Raw genomic sequence first — 6,000 nt, 5'->3', positions numbered from 1 at the left:
AGCAAGTCTTCCAACTGAGGTGCTGCGGGAGCAGAACTCCGGCCGAGGGAACCCAAGAGACCTTAAAATAGATTAATTATTTACTGCCTCTACAGAACTTGCAATTTTGGATGAGCACGTGTTGAAGGGGACTGGCGAGGGGTTTGTGCTGTAAAATTGCAGTTCTCATGTCTTCAGACCGAGATGGCCGATGATCAGATATCCCCTGCGTTATCATCATGCATTTCACTTGATTGTTTCCGTCACAAAAGAGAACAAAGGCGATGGGAGCTCTCACCGCTGGTGTGGCAGCGGGCGGATGGCAGCACGCACTTCTTCCCCCCAAGCACCTGTGCCCAAGTACTGGTGTCGCAGCAAGAGGACACGATCCAGTACTGCAACCGGTTATTTAATGTAACTGTAGAGCATTGCTTTTAGTCATTCCGGTCAACACTTAATTGTGTATTAGGGAATTTTGTCTAAATAGAGGTTTTCCTGTGACTACCCATGTAAGAAAAATGTTTCCCTCCTTTGGACCATGGGTGAATGATGGAGGTGCTTTCCAGTCTGTGTTCAACCTCTGCTCCCCTTCTGTTGTCTGTGGCCATCCAGCGCCAATTTTGTGCATGTAGCCAAGAATTAGTCATCATCAAAGAGGTCATTTACCTGAAATTCAGGAGGGTACTGCCAGTTTCACAAAGTGGCAGCACCTGCATTAAAATCTCTTTAATCATGGGATCTTGTTCAAGGTCAGGCGTCACTACCTATTGTGTAAAATCCTGAAGCCAGAGGCGCTCCAGCCGCCGCTCGGTCGTGCCCACTGCAGCACAGCAGAGCAGAGGACCACGCTCCTCTCCCGTCAGGTGCCCGAGGGCAGCAGAGGGGCAATTACTGGGGTGGCAGCATCCAGCGCAGGCCCAAGGTTCCTGTTAGCAGCTGCTGCGCCAGCTGGGTTCAACCATTTACCTTCACGTCTTTGGATTTATTTTAGACAGAAGCGCTCTTTCTCAGCACTGGCTTTGGCTTCGGGATTGCTGTGTCATTTGCAATAGTGCATGCGATGGCTGCGTACTGTGAACTACTCACTAGAAAATAAAAAGAACCAAATTCCTTTCTGAAGAGCAAGTGCCGCACATGTGCCACGACTGCTTCTCACCACGGTTTGAATAATTAAGACAGTACACCTCTTAGGTAATCACCTCACCTTGTCACAACATCAGGGCAGTAGTCTGCAATCTGAAGCATCTCTAGTTAAATAAAATAAATCTGAAGGCTTTTGAAGACCTGCAGCGTCCTTCTGGCACTTTGTATAGTAAGCAAATCTTGTATTTTCAACAGGAAATACATCTTAGTCTACGTGTATCATAGGTTTCTAGGGGTGATAGCTTTTTATAGCTAAAAATCACTGTATTATAAAAACAGAAGAAATCTGAGAGACATCCTGCAACCGCCCGGTATGAATAAGGATGGCCCGACCGAAGGCAGAACTCCGTCGACGCTCCACCGTGAGGGGACTTGTGAGACGCACCAGGCGCGGCGGGACGCGAGCCTCTGCCGAACGCCTGCTGCGGGACCCGCCAGCGGCCGACGCTGGGGCTGGGCTTCCCTGCCCCTCCTGGCATCTGTGGACGAGAAGAGATGGCTGTAAAGCAAGTAATACTGTGTTAACGTTGGTTTTTTGACGTTTTGACCATCGGTGCCTGCCTGTTCTCCAGTGTTGTGTGAGACCCCTCCAGCTCTCCTAACCCTCCTCAGGCCTGGGTCGCGTTGTTGCTTTTTTGTTCAGGTTTCTTGTTTGGTTTGCTACTTGGCATTCAAATGCACACCTGTAAACGTAACGTGCTTTGGTTTAAGTGAGGGGGATTTGGTTTTCGGTGAAACGAAATGCACCATTGGCCCACCGTTATTTTTGCACTTCTACTTAGGTGTTCCCATGAACGTGTCTGTTTGCGTGTCAGCATCCAGCCCTGTGACTTCCCTGTCAATAGGGAATACTACCTTATAAACATTGCCAGTAGCGCTGAGGTAGCTTGACGCTTTGCTGTGGGCTCCGCCGAGGGGCTTATTTGGCCCGAGGGGCAGCCGGCTCAGGCCAAGGTGCCGCCAGGCGCCCTTGCTGCCCAGAGCAGGAGCGGGAGCTGGCGGCGCCGAGCATGAACGTGGCTGGCACGCCGGGACACGGGTAACGCAGCCGTCCTGCTGGGAATGAGCCTCGTTTGCTAAGGGTTTTGACTGCCATTTTGATTTTCTGCCTCACATTTTGGTTTTGCTTTCTACTGATCGTGTGTCGGTAAAGGAAATTAGAAAATAAAATGTGTATTTTAATTTATTTTATTTTCAGGACTGGATAGGCGAGGCTGTCTTGTTCTTAGTTATCCAATAAATGGTCTGAAATAATTTCAAAGGCGCTCTTCTGAATAAAAGGACACTTTTCTCGTTAGAGCAATATGCGTCTCTAATTCAGGGAAGAACTGAAACACTGATAAATAGTATTTTCCTGAAGTAAAAAACCTAAAATGATTAATTTGTAAAAATTTGGCTGTGGTTTTGTACTATGAACTGGACAACGAAGCTGTTCTGTTACCCCTCACAAACCTAATAAATCTTAGCTCACAATAAAATTCTTAAAAGAGCAATAAAAAGGTACGTACCTGCGTGGTGTGTGCAGCGTCTGTGAGGCAGGAGGTGCCGTGGCCGGGCAGCCGCTCTGCCTTCCGACCGTCCGGTGATGCCGGCGGCTGCTCCCAGCCGGCTCCTGGCCGTGTGCCGTCTCTGGCTGGCGGTGCCTGGGCCCAAGCAGCCGGAGCCGCTGGGCGAGATTCAAGCTGTCGCAAGCGTCATGGCCTTTTAGATCTGGTTCAAATGCAGCGGGGACATTCACGTTAAAGCCGGTGTACGCGAAGCGGTGATGCGGTGTCGCCGGTGCGGGTTTTGCGTTCCCACGGCGCGCGCTGCGCTGAGGACCGTGGCCGCAGACAACGGCTGCCGGGTGCCCGACCAGCCACACCGCTTCCAGACTCGAGTGCCGTCTGGTAAAACCTTAAGCGTTAACGCCACACCACGTCTGAAACGAGGGCACCTTACTGATTCACACCTCGCATTCGCCTGACTGTATTCTTAATTTGGGGGGCCCCTGGAGTCTCGGCTATGCCGTTTGCAACCCCCCGGCTCCCAGCCGCCCCCGGAGGGCAGGTACCTCCCGCTGGCCCCAGCCCTTCCCGCTGCACAGGGTAACAGGGATGGTCTTGCCCTCGCCAGGGCACACTGCCACCAACTGTGGGCTAACAGGGAAAGAATGAAGGGTTTTGTTGGGCTGAATTCTGCCAAGCTACTACTGAAAATTGCTTTTGTATGGCTAAGGAATGGCTTCGGGGCAAAATAAGAGGATTTTCACCCGTTCTTCTAAAGAATAAAAGTTGGTTGTAGAATTGTGTTCTTATTAAAGGTTCTGTACTTTTGTCACTGTTCATAAGGGCAGGCCACCTAAAAGATGCAGTAAAAGATTTTTGAGTGTTTCAGCCTACCTGTCACAGGCACGTTCCTGCAGCAAGCAGTGCTGACCGAGTGGGCTGGGGCCGTTCACGCTCCACCAGGCTTGTCCTTCACGGGAAGCTCAGCCCCACGCACATGCTTACAGGGTGCACCTCTGCTAGGCGCAGGTACTGCTGGCCAAAAACCAGCTCTCCTTTCTCATCCGTTGGCTACACACTGTTTTTTTGGTTTTTTTTTAATTTTTTCTTTTTTTTGACCCGTCCCCTGCCATGAAGGGTCCCTTGCTATTGAACACCAGCAGCACTGCCGTCAGAGGCACTTCTGCAGCTCACGCTTGGGAGCCTTCATTACAACACTTGGGCGGCAAGAGCACATGTATTTGATGACTATTTTCAAAGCACCAGCCCTTCGGCTGAGCGTGGAAGCCCCTCCGGAGAGCACTGCCGGCGTCCTGACCCTGCCGAGCGTCCTCGGCGGCCAGGCGGGAGGTGCGGAGCCTGCGCGACAACAGCATGAGCTGCGGCCACCGCTGAAAGCGGCTTGCAGCGGTGTGCTGGTAATAATTATAGACCATTACGAAACCCCAGAAGACATTATCTATATACAGTTTTTGCAAGAAATGCATGACGACGAGGCTTCCCTTTCTAAGCCGTGTAATGCCTTATTGCCGAGCGATTTGCATGAACATTAAAACCAATATGTTTCTAATGGTGATTTTCTACTCTGTGGAGACATTACTTAAGAAAATAATGGGGGTCTGTGCTCTCAGTCATAATTATGTCAGGGGTGCTTATGCATTACCACCCACTTATGCCAGTGGGAATGCGAGGGGATTATTTGGCAGGGGAAAAAGACACTTGGAAAATGTCTGTTCCTTTGCTGAAAAGAGACAAGAAAGTTCTCGCTTAAATTGATTTCAGGTGCTTTAGTCAGAAATGGAGAATTAATCCAAATGGCTCCAGATAAAGCCCTGAACGTCTCCATTTGCAGAAACAACTTTACACACTAACTAAGCATTAGGAACCCAGCTTTCATCAGGGGGCTCCTTGTCCCAGGCCCAGCACTGGCCACACTCGTGTTAAGCTTCGTGAGCAGCCAGGAACCGGTCGTTTTCCAGGACAAGGGTTAGCAAATTGCGCAGGACCAGCTGCTCAGGACAGCCAGGGAGGGGTTGGGGTCACGCCGGCGCTGTCCCTGCAGGGAGCCACGCAGTGTCCCGCACTGGTGGGGTGAGGGACGTTTCTGCGTCCCTGGGGCTGACGTGGGCACCTGGCCCCAGCCCGGCGGGCACGGCCCCAGCTCCTGACGTGGTCGGGGCTTCAGCCGCAGCTAAACCACCGCCCTTCCTACCGTGGGCAAGGGGTGCCCAGTGCTGGTCTATGATGGCTGCGTCACGCTGGAGGAAGCTGGACAATTTACAGGGCATTAATTGTACCATCCAATTTAATTATTTGCATCATTAGTTGAGCTGTATAGTGCCCATGCACCCCAGGGGATGGATTATACAAAGGTGTGTACCCCCCCAAGCACCCCCCCATCAGCAGGTAGGTGCAGGGCAGACGTGGTGCCCGGGCTGCCCGCGGTCCTGGCACAGGGCTCCGGCTGTAGCTCCCTCCGCCCGGTGCGGCGTGGGGGCAAGCAGGCAGGTGGGCATGGGCTTGAGTCACCCCCAGCACCACCAGCCCGGGAAGCTGCTGGCAACAGGCAGAAAAATGTCCACAGACAGACATATGTTAAAAATATAAAATAAAATAAGATAAAATATAAATTAATTTATACTTATACATAAGAATGCCTAACACTTTTATATGTATTCTTATTGCTATATCTATTATGTTCTATACTATATAATTATATAACCATTATATATTACGTATATCATGCTATAGTAGATTTAATTATTTCTCTAATATTTTGTATTATGTATATCTACATGTGTATTAGATTTAGCATATATTATAGGTATTAAATATACACATATATAATATGATATTATAAGTGTACTATACATAATCTATGATCTGTAATCTATGTATTATATAATGTATATAATGTGATATACATTATATCATATACAGCACATTATACTATATATGCAGCATGTAATGTATTGTATATTATTCATACTTTAGTATTTGTTTAACAATATTACTATTCATTAGATATTTATTAATTTTATCAAAATATGGATTATAGGTTATGTATATACTATATATTACACATACATTATATATGTATATATACATACGCACACGTACCTAGTATATATCTTAGCTATATGTACACATTACTATATAAACTATAACATTACTACATAAACTATAATATTGCATGCATAATATATATGCCGTATACTTTTATTAAGAATTTATATAAGAAAATTATCATTATATAATCTCAGCAACAGATGAATAATATATATAATAGATTATATAATGAATATATAATACATGATACTATATATTGCCTCATGCATATATAATATACATCGTAGAATATTCAACGCACTGTACACTACAGTATATAATG

This window comes from Buteo buteo, chromosome 9 (genome assembly GCF_964188355.1).
Source record: "Buteo buteo chromosome 9, bButBut1.hap1.1, whole genome shotgun sequence".
NCBI classification, from domain to species: Eukaryota; Metazoa; Chordata; class Aves; order Accipitriformes; family Accipitridae; genus Buteo; species Buteo buteo.
This window is presented reverse-complemented; position numbering follows the sequence as displayed.